The sequence below is a fragment of the Gossypium hirsutum genome, chromosome A08 (assembly GCF_007990345.1).
Source record: "Gossypium hirsutum isolate 1008001.06 chromosome A08, Gossypium_hirsutum_v2.1, whole genome shotgun sequence".
Lineage (NCBI taxonomy): Eukaryota > Viridiplantae > Streptophyta > Magnoliopsida > Malvales > Malvaceae > Gossypium > Gossypium hirsutum.
In genome coordinates, this window is record NC_053431.1 from 20646998 (window position 1) to 20667109 (window position 20112).

The following is a 20112-nucleotide window of genomic DNA, read 5'->3' on the forward strand; positions in this document are numbered from 1 at the left end:
TTCTTCCACTTGAAGCAATATTTCTTGATATGACCTTTCTTACCACAATGATGACACTCAAGATTCTTGTATCTCGATCTTGACTTGCTTCGGCTTTTATCTCTACCCTTTCCATCTTTGTCTCTGTTTCTCCCCCTGTTCTCGATAACCAACACCTCGGACTGTGATGTAGAACCCTGAGATCTTCTTCTAACCTCTTCATTCAACACACCACTCTTAGCCAAATCCAAAGTAATAATACCCTGTGGGGCAGAATTAATGAGTGAGACTCGAAAGGTCTCCCAAGAGTCTGGTAGAGTAGCAAGCAACCAAAGTCCTAAAATCTCGTCATCAAATTTGACTCCCATACCAATCAACTGATTCATCACACTCTGAAATTCACTAACATGGTCAGCTATAGACATTCCTTCTTTATATTTCAGCGCCATCATTTTCTTTAGCAAAAACAACTTGTTATTGCCCGACCTCGAAGCATACAAGCTTTCAAGCTTCTCCCACAATGTTCGAGCATGTGTCTCCTAATCAATGTGGTTGTAAACATTTTCTTCAACAAATTGCCGAATAAAGCCACACACTTGTTGATGCTCAAATTCCCATTCTTCATCACTTTTCGAATCGGGTTTTTGAGTAGTAAAGACGGGAAGATGCAAAGCCTTCACAAACAACAAGTCCTTCATTTTATTCCGCCAAAGTTGATAATTTGTGCCATTCAACATAATCATCTTGCTCGTATTAATTTCCATAATTATTTGACACAATAACCAAGCTCTGGTACCAGTTTGTTGGGAAGAAACCTAACAACCGAAACAAAGCGAAAGCACAACCGGTGTTCTTTCTCTCCTTATAACTCCTGTCAAAAATTATGGCAAGCACAAGATATGTTCTCTAGCAACCTTAATCAACCACAAATCAACTAATGCAACCAAAACAAAAATAAATAGAGACACCGGTATTTTTACGTGAAAAACCCCTTTAAATCAAGGGTAAAAACCACGGGACTTTAGAGTCCGATCAAGAGTTCCACTATCATCAAATGTTCAACTACAAGATCACAATATCAAGCCTACAACAAGCATTCAACTCCAACAAGGCTAACAATATATAATCTTTAGCAAAAGAGAGAAAAATGAGAGAATATCACCAAAAACGCAGCTGCTGAAAAATGGGTATTTTCGATGCTACAAGACTCGAATGAAAAATCCGACCGTACAAAGTCAAGAACACCTTATCGCCTAGCTGCTGTCCAAAAATCAGCTCAATCGAACTACGGATGAACCTTCGATCGAAGAGTTGATCACTGCTGCACCAAACTTGAAAAACTAAAATTTTCTTCTCTCTTTCTCTCTGTTTTAATTTGAGATTTTTTTTTGTTTTAGCTCTGCAAAAATTTCTGCCCACATCACCCGTTAAAAGCCCCCCAAAAATGGCTTTTGACAAAACCAAAAAGAGACAATAAAATGTGGCAGAAATTATGGGTTTCCCACATAGTGGGACCCACACCTAACAGCCGTATCAACATTAATCTTGAGCTGCTCTCCACGCGAGATTTCCCTTCACAACCCTCGGCCTCCTAAGCAAAATGGGTGTACGAATAAGGTTGTGAACGCTCAAGTCTCTATAAAAGGTTCGAACACGAATAACAGCATCTTGCGGGGTCATTGCCTTTCCTTGAGTAATATCAACGTTCCTAACATTTCAAAAATGCTAAAAGACCACCAAAAGGCTTGTAAAGGCCTCTTTGTCGAGCTTCCTCATGGAGAACTCCAACCAACCAATGGCCCTACAAAATGTAACATTTAATAAGCTATCATCAATAGGCAATAGCACATAAAATCAGTACCTTTTTTGAGAAAGGGTAATCCCAAATGGAATGCATCATATACTTTTTTGAACCACTGCATCTTCTACATTGAGGGTCATTTGACGATGAAAAAATAACATTTAATAGTTGTGGCCAGGATGAATGACCAAATCTCCACCCAACCATCTTGATCTTGGAAAGTATCTTTAACTTTTAAATTCCATTCCAATAAACACAATGCGGTCCATATCCCAATGAGTTAAGAAGTAGCCAATTGTATCCGAACCTAGTAAAATAAACCCCATTAGGCGCATGGCCCCAAATCAAAATATCATTCACCTCATTAGCGTAAGTAGGAAGAGCCAAAATCTTGTTCGTGTGGTCTTTGGCAAATAATGCCCTAACCAAATCCTCAATCCATCTATTATTATTATCCACACTTTTAAATATTTTAATTTAGGAAGATAATTCTTCTATAAAATAAAAAAAGTATTTTATTAGTTTTCTTATAAGAATTTTAATTTTCAAATTATATAAATATAATATAGTTTCTTACCGACTTTTTCAAGTAAAAGCATATACAATTTCTTTATTTGTTTGAACTCTTTTATTCATAATAGGTTTTGAATTTAAATATTTTGAGAAAAATATATTTTAATCTTGCTAGCACAACTACAATCAATTTATATTTACATCATAACCTAATTTTAGTAAACTTAGAATAAGAGTAACAAACAACGCAAGAGAGGTGAGTCACAACAGACAATCTTAAATCTTAAATACCAAATCTTTTTAGATAGAATATTTAGTAAACTTATGTTTATATATTTTTCATAAAAAAATCATTAGTATTAGAAAGTAAACCAAGTTGTTGTGTCCTAATCTTAGCATGTCAAAAATCATTAAGTAAAATAAATACATTTAACTAACATGCTCGTGCAAATCTCAATAACATAAACATAGTGAATAAGAGTTCTTATATATGGTTTCATGCAGTATCCAATTAGTATACATCAGTTAATACCCTTTGCATGCTATCACTAAGCAATATTAATTAACTAATCATGTAATTACAAAATTAATAATCATGTAATTTATGCAAATACAAAGGGTTAGAAATAATATCCAAGTTAAAAATCCCTTATAATACCCTTTTTTTTTCAAGTTAAAAGCTACTTTAACAAATGAATTAAAAATATTATTTGTACCAAGTTTTTTTTCTTTTTGGGTTGTTTCCTTTCGAAACCAAAGTTAAAAAACAATTACTTGGTAGTTGTCAGACCATTTAAATCTGATACTTGAAACTTGGTGTTGTTGTATTGTGCAGTGTCTACATTAAACCCAGCTACTAAAATCATGGAGACTACCTCTCATTTGCTGCCAATAGAGAATAGTAGTTTTTGTTGGCATTGTGAATGGTTAGTATGAGAATTCGAGCTTCTTTGTTTTCTTCCATCAAGTCTGCAGTATGTGGGCAAGGGGAACACCTGAGGCATGTTGGACACATCAACGGTAGCGGTAGAGAGGACAACATCATAAATTATCCTTCATATTGTTCCAAAAATTGAATGAATCAAGAAATTGAAGATCCGAACTTTTAATCTTGAGACATGTTGGATATGGTTCTTAAAGATAAGTCACCCTACATCGTAGGATAGGAGCAGAAACAGCCCAAAGCAACAAGAAAAGAATACTCGGCAAGGGAGAATGAGAGGAAGACAAATCAAGGAAATCAAATAGAGTAAATCATGATCAGAGACCAAATCAAATATAATTTTTAATATAAGATCAAAGAATTTAAAAAAAAATACTCCAAAAACATAAAAAGGCTGCATTTTTATCTAACTAATTATGATTTACAAATACTATAGAGCATTATGATTTATATACAAAAAGTTAAGAAATTTATTTAAATGATCCGAGATAGATTCTTTTGAAATATCCTTTTATTTACAAAACATACTTAAATATATCATATTATAAATTAACGTCACATCATTTAATTAATTACTCGTTTTCTATCATACGGCCGGGATCTTTGTCAGTGTCCAACATGCACTCTTCACACTTGTATAAGACATCCAACTTTCATTGTCGTATAAAATTACAAAGAGATGCAGGTGAAGACCATTGGGTTCCTTGATGCTGTACAAAAAGTGGAAAATGGTCCCAATAATGTTCAAAAATGCTGTAAAATTTGTTACTAATTTAGATTTGACAATTGGCTTATTAGCTAGGCCATATTCATTTAACAATCTATAGCTGTTTTAACAACGCCTATATTTATTTATACGTACACATGATATCAAGTACCATCAAAGTGCATAATTCCAGGAACTGGAATGGAGCCATTCTTATAATACATGATGATCTCTGTTTACCTTATTTCATGTTACAAACCATAACTCGGGAGGAAGAAAATCCATATTTGGGTGTTGTTGGGTTGAGTAATATTAAACCACCACCTAAGTTTCCATTAAATTCTGCTTCGAGGGGACAGCTTCTGCTTAACTTGATCCCTCAAAACTCTTCTCAATAGTTTGTTTGAAGCAGTTCGAGGAAACTCCGGAACTATCTTAACAAAGCTCACCTGTTATCGTCAAAAACCAAAAGAGATTTAGAACATGACACGGTGGTATGGTAGCAAAGCCAAAAATAGGCTGCCTTCCTTCAAAATCGAGTCCTTAAGACCCTTGTGGTAAAATGCCACTAAAATCCAGTTCTCTTCACCTGAAATCCAGCTAATGATGTCATCTAAAACTACTTCTGCATTTAAAAACGAAAAAGAAAAACAAGCTAGACCACTTGGGAGAAGTGAAACGACATGTTCAGTAAACACTTAGATAAAATGGGGATTAACTTGGTAATTTTTAAATTTTATGGAGTTTAAATATGACATTATTAGGGTAGGTTAGGTCCCCAGACACTGTATAAAAATGAAAAAGATATTTTATGTCTTGTAGCCTAACCTTAAATAAAGGGTTGAGGTTGCTTTGAATAGCTCTTGAGAATAATATCTTCAACTTCTCAGGCTGATGACTATATTCTTGCTTTGGCACCACAAACATGATCAACTGTTCTGGACCACCACCCAGTGGAGCTACACTGATAGCAGCAGTCTCCAAGATGCTTTCATCAGCTCCGTCACATACACGCTCGATTTCAACAGAACTTGTCTGCATATCAGGAATGACTTGCATTTCATGCTAAAGTTGCTTTTGAGTTTACAACATTAAGGGACCGAAAGTACAGTTTCATCGATGGTAAAAGAAATGCTTCTTGAAATTCCTGGGAAGCAGACTCCAAAATGCTTGCAAAGTGTAAGTCATGAAGCAGGCCTATAGTTTAAAGACCTTCAATTTGAATCGTTATCAGATAACTAAATAGAGAGAACGCTGTACCTTTATGCCACCAAGATTCATGGTGTCATCAGCCCTGCCCTGTACGATCAAATAGCCACCAACAGTTCTTTTAAGGACATCCCCGTGCCTCCTTAGGCGCTGCCGGTGCATACATCAAAATCACGAGAATGTACAATTAAGGTGCTCCATGATCATTCGTAGTTTGTATGTTTTTTACCTTCATTGAGTATATTGAATTCTTTACTAAAAAAATTATATATCCTAAGAATGATGCATATGACCTTACCATTCCATTATGCATTGGCATTCCATTGAAATAGACTTTCTCATGATCAGCATTAAGCAATCTATTGGTTGCTCCTAAGTAGAGAGGAAGTAAACCCACTTCACCAACACAAGCTTTGTCATCTGGCTGTCACAAAGATGAAAGTAAATGTAGTAATATACACAACAGAAAGAAACAAGACAGAATATGCTCTTACATAAGGCTGCCCATGTTCATCCAAGATGACAAAGCCTGCTGTCATTGCTGCAGTACTAAAGGTTCCGAAAGCCTGTGGCTGCAGCAAACTCCCTTGAATATACGCGGATGAAAGCTCTGTGCCTCCACAACATTCCAGAACAGGCTTGTAGTAAGACTTTGAAGAGAGCCAAAGGTCGTCGTCAACGTTGGAGGCTTCTCCAGTGGTAGCAAAGCATCTAAACATATTTATTTCTTAGTCCATTTTGTTGAGATTCCAAGTCATGAAACAACATTTATGCTTGAAATTTAAAAGAATTACTTAATCTTTGTCCAGTCTAAGCCTTCCAAACAGTTTGAACTTTTCCAAGTTTTTACTAAGCTTGGAACCGTGCCCAGAACAGTTACTCCAGCATCCTGAGCAAGAGAACAACATTAAAACCAGGTGAGTTAAGATATTAAACAGTAGTATCCAGTATTTTTTTACTACTTGTAGCATGTACCCAACATTTTTACTATAAATATCAACTTAAACCGTCAGCTACATTTCCCTATGAAGGCCTGTCCTTATCTCACCAAAACCAAGGGAAGTTCTCATAGTCTCCTGCCGCATAGCAAAAGAAACTTATTGATTTCGGCAGTCACCAAGCTGTAGCAAACTACCGGAGGTTGGAGGTTAGAGTGGACTAAACTTGTAATGTTATCCTCATAGTACAATTAGTCGGGGGGTTTGGGGATTAAGGTTACCTAAAAGTTCCGCTGTGCCAATTTGAGCTTGTAACAATTTCGAGATAAAAGAAAAATTCAATCTAACAGATTTTGAGTTTAAGAAAGATTAAAATCCATAAGAATTTAAGTTCGAAATCAATTTGTCCCAAATTCAAAATAAATTCAATCTAAAGTTTAAAAAAATTCGAATTTATAGCTCAACAATCATAATATATATTAATAATTAATATAATTTTATAATTACTTAATGAAAAAATAAAAATAAATGGTAGTTATTTATTTTATGAAAATGTATTCATAAATATTACATATTAATATTAAAATTTTATTAAAAGGAAAAAAATTAATAATAATTTTTATGTGAAATTATAAAGTGAAATGAATTTTTAAAAAGTTAATTGAATATAAAATATTTTTAATACTATAATTATATATAGTAAATAATATAATTAATCACTATTAAAATCTATAAAATTTAAATTTAATTATAATATAAAATATATAATGACATAATCTACGCATGATATTTTTATTGTGTTCAAATGTATTATGTATACATGAAACTTTAATTTTGATTCAATCATACACATTTAAAGAAATAAATAACTCAATTTACTTTTATATTGGGTAAATATAATTATTTGTGTATGTATATATAAACAGAAGATGATGCCATATCAATAATTATGTTGATAATTTGTGAGAATTGGATAAATCAAAATGTCATTTATAAAATTGCACATTAAACCAAAATTTTGAGATTTATTCATATATATTATAATAAAAGATGTAGTATCAATAGTTATATGTAATTTAGTATATTGCAATGCATGTGTACAATTAACAAAGCATAAAATGATATCTTAATAAAATATTATTTTTATTAAATTAGATTTTAAATTGAGTTTTAACTTTTATAAATTATATTTGAATATCGAGTTTAATTTTTTTTTATTTTAGACTTCACATTTGGACTATAATTAGTTTATTTTGACTTTAGGCAATAATGGGTATATTATTTAGGTTTAGACTGTGAATATCGAGTTTATAAATTTAATAAAAAATATAAAAAATAATTCAATTATTAGTATAATATAATATAATATAATATAATAAATAATAAAATATATTTCTGTCAATTAATATACATATCAAATAATAAATTTTACACATAATTAACAGTTTAATTATTTTATATAAAAGAATTTTATTAAATATATATAATTTATGCCTTTTATAAGGCAAATTTGAATTGCTTTGTCATCGTATAAAAGTAAAATTAATTATTGCATTTGAAATTGAAATATTTAAAACTTAGAATATCCAAAATTAGTTTAATTTGTTAGAGCCCTCCTCGCTCAATCCGAGCTTGAATCTAAAAAAATCCAACCCCAAAAATCTGAATCCAAAAAGGCTCAAGCTTGAGAAAATCTGAGCAAAAGGTGAGTACAACTCGATTTGATTTGAATTTTTTTTTTGAATTTTGAGTTAATTGAATTGAGTTATTCATTTTTCTTAATTAGCTTGAATAAGTAATTCGATTTTTAGAGTTTGAGTCAAGTTGAATTTTACAACTTAAATGACAAGATGATGTAAATACCCCTCAAGTCCCTAATAGTTTTGAAAATGTGCAAATTGGTCCTAAAAAAACAAAAGTAGAAAATATTTATAAAAAAGAATTCCTCAAATTTTATGAATATATATAAATTCAAAAAGTAAAATTTATTAAAAAATCTTAAATATATATATAAATACTAAACAAGTAAATTATGAAACCAAAATTAAGTTTATATATTTTAAACCTGAAATTTACCCATTTCTTTTTCAAGTGGAATAAGTGAATCAGTCAAAAGAAAAAAAAAATCCAAAACCGAATACATTTAGTTAAGGTAGAGTGGTAATCTGAAAAAGGAAAAGAAAAGAAACCCCTATCCAGACCAGTTGAGAGGACGTCTTGTGTGGGTAAAGCAGCATCATTTTATTTTTCTCTGCTAATTGTTGTGTAGAACTAGAATCTATATCGTCAGAAACATATTAGAGCTTGTGGTTTTTTTGTGTTTCATATAAGGCTATGATAGACCCAGGATTACTTAACTTCAGTTTTAATCTTCCTCAGTTGTATAATATTAGCAAGATTGCTCCTAAGATTTGCAATGCCAAATTCTGTTGTTTCGAATGAATCATTTTTTTCTTCAGATGCTATATGATATGCATATTGAAAATCAGAATTGCTTTTAGAAGATCCCTTCATAGTATTTAGTGTTTAGTGGAAAGAGAAATATAAGTATTACCTAGATAAATTTCCCAAAACCACGCCCCAAAGGAGATCCATGATACAGAGCTAGTGTTGCACCATTTAAAAAACATGTGAAGAGTACAATTGGACCCATCACCCATCCTAAATTTGTTGGCCAGCAGTGAACATCTCCAGCTCTTATATCATTGTGAGCCCACCCATCCGCAGAACATCGTGTTGGGGAAAGTTGTGTCCACGGGATGGCTTTTGGTTCACCTGTGGTTCCGGATGAAAATAGAATATTGAAGGTAGAGTCTATTGGTCGATAAACTGGAGAGTAATGATTGGATCTGTCACACACACACCAAAAAAAAAAAAAAAGGTAAACTAGTGTTTAGTTGTGTTAACCATTTTGAATGAAGGAGAATGGTAGAGATCCTTTCATTCCAAAACTTCATCCATCTAATAATATCCTAAGAATACCTTGGACGTTGACTGGCACTGGACAGGAATTCTTTCCATGATACATCTTGTTTTCTTAATTCAACGCCTACGCTGTTCCCGCTTACAGGGAGCACAATAGCTTTAAATGGATCAGCTTCCACAACGCGACTGCATAAGAAAGATTACGTGTTGAACCTCATTTCATACCTTCAAAGATGCATGGAATCTATCACTCATACACAAAGTAACTTTTAGCTGTTATTTGAAGAATTCAATGAGGAGAATGTGACCAAAGCAAGCAAGCTCACATGAATAGGTATTATATAGCTCCTTGCCCCATAGGACAAAATGCTCCCTAAAGGAACATCCCACGTAGCGAGGGTAGAAAGCTATGTTGCTCTGACTCCGACACATGGATGCGAGAACATGACCTACAAACATCTACTATCTTAGACAAAATCTAACCATAACCGTCTTGGCACTCTTACATGAGTCCAAGCAACATACATAGAAAAACAAAGACATGGATTTTCCACCGGCTAAAACTTGAAAGAAGAAATTGCGACATCTAAGCATGGGAAAGGAGTTTACCTGTATAGAGAAAACTTTCGACCTCCTCTTAGTATAAAATCCTAGATTGAAAGTAAGAAATTGTATCATTTCCAATACAAAGCCAAATAAAAAAAGTTTAAGCAAAGCCAGTGGGCCTAATATACATCCACCATAGCATGAGTCAAAAGAAAGTGAAATAGAAAGCTAATCACCATAAGAGCTACGCACTTAACCTTGCCTTTATCTGTCAATTCAAAATAAATAAGAAATGGGGAAAACATTGGCACCTCAAGACAAAGTAAAACTAGGAAAGGAAGTTCATTGGACAGCATATAGGAAGAAGATTACATAATCCTGCATAAAAACTTTATAAAGAATGGGAGGGTTAAAATTTTTTGAGTTCAAGTTTCCAAGTGGTGCAACAATTGACGTTTCTAGTCGCAAATCAATTTGAGGTTTGTAGGGAATTTGTCCAATCATTGATATTTCTAATCACTAGTGTTGCTATAGGGTTTAATTGGACAATTTCTACCCTTTAATTTTCTTTCTTAATTGTGGAATTCTCAATGAGATAGTTAAAGGTTTTTTTTTTCTATGATTTGATTTTCTTATTTTTGCTATGTTGTAACAAAGAGAATCTTGGTATATATATATATGCTAGATCTCTCCTTTATTTCCTTTTTCCTTAGTGGAGGATTTTCCTTCATTATGCCCTAGTTTGGGCTTGTATATGTAATATAAATCATTGAGAAATGCAAGAAAAAATCCCTTAATATCTGCATTATTTTTTTTATTCTAGTTTAATTTGTTCATTTCTTTTTTAGGCAAAATTAGTGGTAAAAGCCACAAATAAAAAAAAATAGTGAATTAAACCATATATTACTTTATTTAAAAAATAAACGAACAAAAAGCTTATTCCATAAAATACGTTTTTTAGGATACCAAAGTGCTTTTATTTGTAATATAGATGATTTGGTTGGATGGTTAAATGCCTATATTTCTACTCAACCTCTTTGATTATTTGGTTTTTTTCCTAATATATGTTGTTTCAAGTTTCTTATTTTATTTTTTAAAAAATTCTTAATTAATAAGCATGATTTTTTCAAATTTTTAATTAACAAACATGTCGTTTAAGTTATTTTATTTTATTTTTAATTAATAATTTCTTTTTTATATATACTTCGTATTTGTTTTACGGTCTATGTTCGGAGTTCGTGGCTACCCCTCCTAATAATGTCATCTCCAAAGTTCAAACATGGGTCCTATACTTCTTTATTTATATAGACAAAAAACAATAATTATGTAATTATGTAATGAAAATATTATTTTTTGGGAAATAATCCATTTACACCGGAGTAAAACGTGTAAAACTATAGCTGTTTTACACCATTTCAAATCTCTTTGTATGGTTAATATTTTAATGATCAAATCATTGAATCAATCCGATATTTTTATCATATTAATCTACAATACTCAATATATTAATGTATATTTAACGACTGAATATTTTTTACATAAATCAAATAGTTTAATTTCATCAAATTTTATATGCATGATCTATATGAATAAAATACTAAATTCAACAGTTAGATCATTAAAATATTAATAGTACAAAAAGATAAAAGAGGGTGTAAAAGAGCTTTTGTTTTGAAAACATAATTATCCCTCCCTTAATTTATATATATAATTTTGTTAAATATATTTTATTTTTTAAAAATATCAGTTAATTTTTTTATATAAATTTTATATGTTAAATATTTATTTTTCATGTACATTATGAGTATGGTAAATTCTAATATAAAAATCAATGAATTACTTCAAAAATCATTAATTTTAGTAAATATAATTTTTATATGTGAAATATTTTTTCCACATACATTGTGAGTATGATAGATTCTAATATTATAAAATCAAATAATTACTTCAAATATCATTATTATTTTTATATGTAAAATATTTCAAAACAAAATTTTCTTTTAAATATCATTCATTTTATATGTGAAATATTTCAAATACACATACAAAAATATATAATACTAAAACTTGTCACACTCATTATATAGATAGAAAAACAAATATTTCACATATAAAATTTATATTTACTAAAAATAATGATATTTGAAATAATAAATTGATTTTATATATTAGAATCTACTATACCTACAATGACCAAAAAATAATAAATATTTGACATATAAAAATTATATATAAAGAAAAATAAATTTAAAAAATCAATTGATGCTTTTAAAAAATAAAATATATTTAACATAATGATATATAAAAAATTATTTTCATGGTATTATTCTATCTATATGAAAAATAAATTAAAAAACTTAAAAGCAAGTTTATTAATTAAAAACTTGAAAATAATATGTTTAATAATTAAAAACATTAATTAAAAAAAAAGGTGATCGCAAGGAGGGGCAAAAAGTTGGTAGGGCTACGAAGAAAGTTCGGCTATGGGAAGAAAACCCTCTTGACCAGGATAATGTTATTATGGAAGTAGCTGGGATGGACAAAATGTTCTTTTGAGACAAAATCCTAAACCAATATGGGGAGAGCAAACTGTTGGGTGAGAGCCTTGAGAAGGATATTGAATTGATGAAGGGTGATGTTACTAATAATAATGGAGGAATTCCTTCAATTAATTTTTCTAATCAGGTGCATTAACTTATGGGCGATAGCATGTCAAAGACTGTGATCATTAAACTTTTAGGCCAGGACATTGGTTTCAACACCCTTTTTAGCAAGACTTTCATCTTGTGGAAACCAACTCAGACGTTTCAACTAATGGATCTTGAAAATGGCCAAATTTAGATCTATTGAAGATTATATAAAAGTTTTATTTGGGCACTGGGTGATTTTTTTTCAGTTTTTGATAGTACAACCATGGACTCTAAACTTTAGCACGATGCAAGAGTACCCCTTCAATATGGTTGCTAGGATTCGCTTACCGGATCTTCTTGGTGTGATGTATAAAAAAAAAAGTATTCGGCTCGCAATTGGGGAGGTGATTAAGAATGTTATTCGTATTGATTATAATACAGATAATGGGACGAGAGTTCAATTCGCTCACATGGCTGTCGATGTTGAATTGGGGCTCTCTTTGATTTCTAATATCCGAATTGATGGCCAACTTCAAAGGGTTGAATAAGAGTCCCTCCCTACTTATGCTTTCAATGTGGGCACTATGGTCATCTAAAGGAGAGATGTCTTGCGCTTGGTATGAGGAACAATGAGGTAGAATTTGTTGAAAGAAAGAAACTATTGGTGGTGAATATTAAAAATAGGGTGGAGGAGGAGAGTTACGGCTCTTGGATGGTGGTAAGCGTAGGACAAGAAAACTACCCCAAAATAGGTAACTCTTCAGGCGTCGAAAATCAAGGCACCAAATCCGGGAAATTTAATTTTGATGTGCTATCTACAATTTAGGAGGATGTTTCGGAAGATATTTTAGGAAAAAAATAGGAGTAAAACATGAAATTTTGTGTTTGGGCAAAACTTGCCTTCTATTGGGAAATCGAAAGAGATGTCAAAATCTGGGCTTAAAGCTATGAATAAGAAACAAACGGGCATTAGGTAAAGAGAAGTAAAGTACAGGGTTAGAGATGCATAAATTACATCTTAAAGGGCCTGGTGAGAGTAGTACATCAGTGGGCTTTGGGTTAAAAGTCCAAGGTGATATTTAGGGTCCAAAGGGTGCTACTGTGGTCTTTAATGGTCTGGACTCTAGGCTTGTTGGAGAAAGGGAAAGAGATTTTGAACCCAACCTTTTGCATCACCAAGCTAGACGAGATATTTATCTCTTGATCAATCTTGTCATTGTGTTGTTTCTGTAGAGGAAAACACTCACCCTAATATTATTGGGAATGAAGGGAAGGTTCCAGATGGAGCAAGTGAAGGATTCATGATGGATGCTACCATTTTTTCGTCCAAGGAAAATGAAAATATTATTAAATGGAGAGAAGCTAAAAGAGAAGTTCAAGGGGAAGGGGTTAAATTTCGATTGGGTCTCGTAAGGATATTCTAGTCAAGGATGCAATGAGTGGTATTGTGGAAGGAATTGATTCTAAACCGGATCATAAGGCGAATGAGGTAGGAAGTTCAAGTACTACTTATGAGGAGTCGGCGCTCGATGTTGACTCAATTTTAGTCAATTGAAGTATGGGTATCTTTTTACTTACATTTGGGATCTTTCCTATGAATTGTAAGTTCTCTATTTGGAATTGTCAAGGTACGGGTCATATTCGATTTCATCGTACTCTTGCTGAATATGTCTGAGATTTTAGTCCATCATTGGTAGCGTTGCTTGGACCTCGACTGAGTGGTCGGCAAGCAGATTGTGTGATTTTGAAAATTGGGTTTCCGTTTTCACACTGAATTGAAGCAAAAATTTTCGTTGGCAACATCTGGATTTTATGGAAGGACTCTATATCTGTTGAAGTTTTGTTCAACCATACACAATTTGTTCATCTAAAGATTTCATCTATAATTTTTTATTACTAGTTTATTGTGACAGTTTGCTATGGTAACCCAAACCTTACTAAATGAATGTTTTTGTGGAAGGGATTAACTTTTATTGCATATAGAACTCTACCAGTCGTCGCCGTCACAATCAAATTTAGACTCTCTGATTAGATGGGGCTAATTGGTGCTATGACGATAAAATCATTAAATCTATTGCCATTTCCTTTTTTTATAAGTTGTATTTTGTTGAAGGAGATGTTGAGAGGGGTTTTCCCAAAGATTGGGCAGTATGAATTTGATCTTTTGAAGTCCCCGGATACTAATGATGAGATTTGAAGGTCAATATGCCCCTTTGGAGGCACCTGGTGTTAATGGATCCCATACGCAATTCTATCAAACTTAATGGGGTGTTGTGGGTTCCTCGGTTTATTCCATGATTTGGGATTTTTTTAGGGAGGAGTATTGGATCTGTTTTTGGAATCAAACACTTATTGTCCTTATCCCAAAAATAGTCTATTTTGAGAATTTGTATCATTATCGCCCTATTATCCTTTGCACAATGCCTTATAAAATTTTGACTAAGGTGATTGTGAATAGATTGAATCCAATTATGTCAAATATTGTGGCCTCTAACCAAGTCAGCTTTGTGTTGGGTCGTTATATCACTGACAACATTATTATTGCGCAAAAAGTCATCCGCTCAATGAAAATTCACAAAAGTAAAAAATGATGGATGGCGATCAAGGTTGATTTAGAAAAAGCCTATGATCGTGTTCGATGGGACTTTATACAAGATTTTTTGGTTGATGTTAGAATACCAATTGAATTAATTTGTATTATTATGCACTATATATCTTATTCTATGTAGATTCTATGGAATGACTCCTTCACTGAATTTTTTCAACCTACGCAAGGAATTCGCCATCACCTTATATGTTTGCGATTTGTATGGAAAAATTGGGTTAACTGATTCATGGTGTAGTTCAAGATAAGTCCTGGAAGTCAGTACAACTTTTTAGGGGAAGTCCAATGGTATCACACCTCTTCTTCATCGGCGACTTTATACTTTTCTGTGAAGCAGATATGGAGTAGGCCTATCTGGTTAGCTCAATTCTCGATAAGTTCAGTTACTTTTTTGGGCACCGTATTAATTCCTAGAAGATGAAGGTTTACTTCTTTTCAAATGTCGACCATGAAGATGTGAATTTATTAAATCATCTTATGGGATTCCAAGTTGTCGAGGATCTTGGAACATATTTGGGGATGTCGCTTTTACACAAAAGGGTAACACATAGCACATTTCAATTCGTTGTGGACAAGGTTCATAGTAAACTTAATTCCTATGATGCAAGACTACTTTCCATGGCAGGGAGGGTAACATTAGCCAAAGCTATCCTTTTAGCCATTCTAAATTATTTTATACAGACTTGCATGATTCCTGTGGGTATGTGTAATGAAATTGATAAAATTACTCGGCATTTCATTTGAGGTTCACATTAGTGCGATGGAACTCTGTTCGTGAACATGTGGAGAATGGAGGCCTTGGATTAAGGCGATTATGTGATCAAAACAAGTCTTTTCTTTTCAAATTAGAGATTGGCATTTTCACCAAAGATAACGAGTTATGGGTCCAAGTCCTCAAAAGCAAATACCACCTTAAATGTGGTTGCCCCTCTATTGGTAGAAGTAACCGCTCTTATGTTTGGCACTCACTTTTGAAGGTCTGAGGGTTGTTTCGAAGTAACATTAGCTGGGCATTAGGTAATGGGAGAAGTGTGAGATTTTGGCTGGATGTTTGGTTGCGTAATATAAGTCTTTTAATAAGAAAAAATAAAATAGAGAGGCCAGTGGTTTAAAAAATGTTTGGGTTTCAAATGGGTTTCAAATATAGTGGATATCTATGGGAACTAGAGATGGGATTCAGCTGCCCATGTGTTGGACCAATCAATTACTTTACAAGTTGCTTCAGTCCTCGCATGAACTAACACTGTTGGAGTTGACAAATGTGTGTGTGAAAGAGGTCTAAGGTTAGAAAGTTAACTATTTTAGATTAAAAACACTCAATGGATGGCTGATTGGAACCAAAAGATACACTTTAGTCTATTTTATGAAAACTATCAATCCTCTAGAGAATCAAAAAAATTTTATAGTTCCTATGGAAATGCAAACTTCTTACCAACGTTGAAAGGTGTTGACTGAGAGTATGATACATGTGTTGAGAGATTAAACATTTGATCATGCAGTTTGGACTAGGATATTTCCTAGAACCTTGCATGAAAGCTTTTCTTCTAATGTGTATTCTTGGTTGCTTAATTGTTTTGATAATGGTTCAATGACTTAGTGTAAAGGGCTGAGTGGAAGACATTGTTTGTAGTCAATTTTTGGTGGCTTTAGAAGAAATGTAATTCAGGGATTTTTCAAAGAGAGAACTATAGCGCGAATGATACTATTGATTGTTACTGAAGTTAGGCCTTACCGATTTCTAGAAATTATGCCCTAGCATAATGTCAAATTCGTAGTGATATGAGGATTGACCGATGGCAATTGCCACCTCCAAATTGGGTTAATCTAAATTGTGATGGAGCTGTCACTAACGGTGTGCAAAATTCGGGTAAAATCGAAAAAATTCGGTTAACTGACCGAATTCGGTTAATCGGTCGGTTAATCGAATTAATTTGGTCAGTGGTCGGTTAATAATTTTTTGAATTTTTGGTTAACGGTTAATTCGATTCGAAATCGGTCGATTAACCGAATTTTTTCGGTTTAACCGAAAAAATTAATAAATAAAATTATAATATATAAATAGCCCACTATTCACTCAAACCCAATCCAACATAAACCCAAATACCCAATCTAATATATATTAACCCAAGTACCCAACCCAACCCAATCATAAAAATTAAAAATAATTTAATAAATAAAAATAAAAATCTAAAACTAAAAATAAAAAATATAATTTTATACAAATAATTCGATTAATTCGGTTAATTCAGTTAATTCAGGTAATTCGGGTAATTCGGTTAATTCTATTAATTCGGTTAATTTTATATTTATTTTAACCAAAAATTAAAAAATATATAATTTTCGGTTAATTCGATTAACTGACCGAATTAACTGAAAAATTTTGTGTTCGGTTAATTTTTTTGAAAAAATTTCGACTCAGTTAACGGTTAAAAATTTTGAAAGGTCGGTTAATTCAGTTGATGTTATTTCGGGTTGGTTAACCGATTGAAACCCTTAGCTGTTGCTTTAAATAGCTCTTGAGCAGTAGTAGGAAGACTAATAGTTGGATATGGGTGGCGATTGGAAATTGCTTTAATACTTGAGGCAAAGTTGTGGGCAATCAGTCATAGACTTTCAATTGCTTTGGATAAAGGATTGAAGAAAGTTATGGTGGAGAGCGACAACAATTTGGTTGTTCGATTCTAAATGATGACATGGTTGATAGTAGATTATTAGCGTTGGTTTAGATCATTAATGATCTTGCTATCAGGAATGGGAAGTATGAATGTCTCATATTAGTCGAGAAGCGAATCGAGCTATTGATTTTTGGCTAAATATAACTTTGACAACTTTGAATCGAATCTGCAACTCCATATGTTTGATAAACCTTTGCCTGGTGTTGGTACCTTTTAAGTTAGGATGCTTTGATCACAAGAACTAGTTAGTTGTTGAGTTTTGTTTTCTTCATTTCATAAAAAAATGAAATAAACTTAAAAAAGTATTCAAACCTAAGCCATATGAGTGAAAAATGCAAGCATTTAATGTAATACCCCCTACCCGTATTCATTGCTGGAATAGGGTACGAGGTATTACCGGATTTTACGAATTTTTTTTATTTTTTTTTAGGAAAACTCAATATAATCCCTTTACAGATATCTAACATTCTCTGCAATACTATATCGAGACCAATCCAAATCAACCAATCCAATTCAACATATTTCAAGATAAATTCATGTATATTTATAAAATAACGTCATCACATACCCAAAACCAGGTTTGTTAACCATACCAATGGCTAACTCTACATTCATTTCACAGAATCATTTACTTTATTAGCTTATACATGCCATTGATTTCCAAAATAAAGTTTCTTTATATACCGAAGTCCTGAGGTTGATAGTGTGATGCGTCTCCTACCAAATCCGACCTCCGAGCTCTTAACACTACAAAACAGGGAAAAAGGAAACGGGGTAAGCACTTTGTGCTTAGTAACCTCATGTAACAAGAATTATACTTACCTAATATTTTCAATACAATACAATAAACATTCCTATATCCGTTCAATGCATTATTACCCTAATATGCACAAACTCAACATTCAAGTTAGTACAATAATTTCCATGTACCAATAATATATACTATGATTGATGAGCTCGTCAATACCATGATTTCCATTTCCTTGTTATTTTTCCATATTTATCCCGTTAAATTTATCAGAATTTCGATGGATTTTCAGAGGTACACATTTATTGTACAATTCTGGGTCCGTCAATTCATATTCATGTGCGCACATATCCATTTCAGAGAGCACACTCCCGCGAACCTCAACCTTGCAGCGGGATTACCAGTCCAGGCTAAATCCCCTGCAACGACAATTACTCTAATGAGCTTGGATCTGAATTACCAGTCCAGGCTAAATTCAGACCCTAATTCGGATTACCTGTTCGGGCTAAATCCATTTTACACATATTCTTCGGGAGGGCTATATCAGGATAGGATCACCCGTCCGGGCTAGATCCTTTTTACCGTCAATTCCTTTACAGAGATCCATCGAATTTTCCTTTCATTCAAACGGGGTTTCTTCCCATTTTATCAAATATATCAATGTTTCATAAATTTCCATATAATGAACGTTCAAATCATATTCATATCAAAAACATGCATTTCAAGCATTTAAGAATATAATTCAAGTTACACGAACTTACCTTGATACTTGTTTGTAAACAAAAAAAATCTTCTAATCCCGAACTTTTTCCTTTCCTCGATCTAGCTTCGTATTTGAATCTTCTGGATCTAAATAAATAAATTTAATTATCAATTTAATACATTTCATGTTCATATGCAACATTCTCTATAATTCAACTATTATTTATAATTCATTCAAAGTTGTCTACTTAAGTCATAGTCACTAAATTATTTATAACTTGAGCTAAGGAACTCCAAATTAAGATCCGTTAATTTTTACTGAAACTAGACTCATATATCTTTTTACCATAAAATTTTCAGAATTTTTTGTTTAGCCAATAAGTACATTTTATTCTTTAAAGTCACCCATGTTCTGCTGTCGACAGTTCTGACCCTTCTTCACTAAAAATTAATTATCTCTTCATACAGAATTCAAATAATGTTCTCGTTTGTTTCTCTTAAAAATAGACTCATTAAGGATTCTATACATATAAATTTAAGCCCATAATTGTTTTTCTTAAATTTTTTATGATTTTTAAAAGTAAAAACAGGGGAACCCGAATTCATTCTGACATTGTCTCACAAAATTCATTATATCTCAAAATTTACAAATCCATTGCTTACAATATTTCTTCTATGAGAAACTAGACTCAATAATATTTAATTCCATATTTTTTTCATCTTCTAATTCGATTTCTAAAATTTATGGTGATTTTTCAAAGTTAGTCTACTGCTGCTGTCCAAACTGTTTTTGTGCAAGCTGTTTATTACCATTTTTCCCCTAAGCTTTTAATAAATGATAATTTCGTCCCTACTCAATTAGCCTCTCAATTGAGCTGATTTTTCTCAATTAACATTTTATTCTATCACCTTAAACTAGTTTACAACCTTTAGGAATCAGAATTTCAGCAATAGACTTTAATTCCAAGCATTTTTAGAATTAGGTCCTAAAAATCAATTTCTATTGAAATTACCTAATAAAATCATCTCATAAACAAATTAAAGCTTTAATTTCATTCTATTTCATCATAATCTTACAAAACTCAACCATGGTGACCTTCAATTTCATCCATGAAATCAAAAACTAATGAATTTAATAGTAGGACCTTGTTGTAAAAGTCATAGAAACACAAAAATTACTAGAAAAAGGCAA

The 20112-nt window shown here is 32.3% G+C and overlaps 1 pseudogene; it reads right to left on the reverse strand.

Annotated features, from left to right (window-relative positions):
- Positions 1-4129: 4129 nt before the first annotated feature.
- LOC107945580 (probable acyl-activating enzyme 18, peroxisomal) overlaps positions 4130-20112 on the reverse strand; it is a 29952-nt pseudogene continuing 13969 nt past the window's right edge.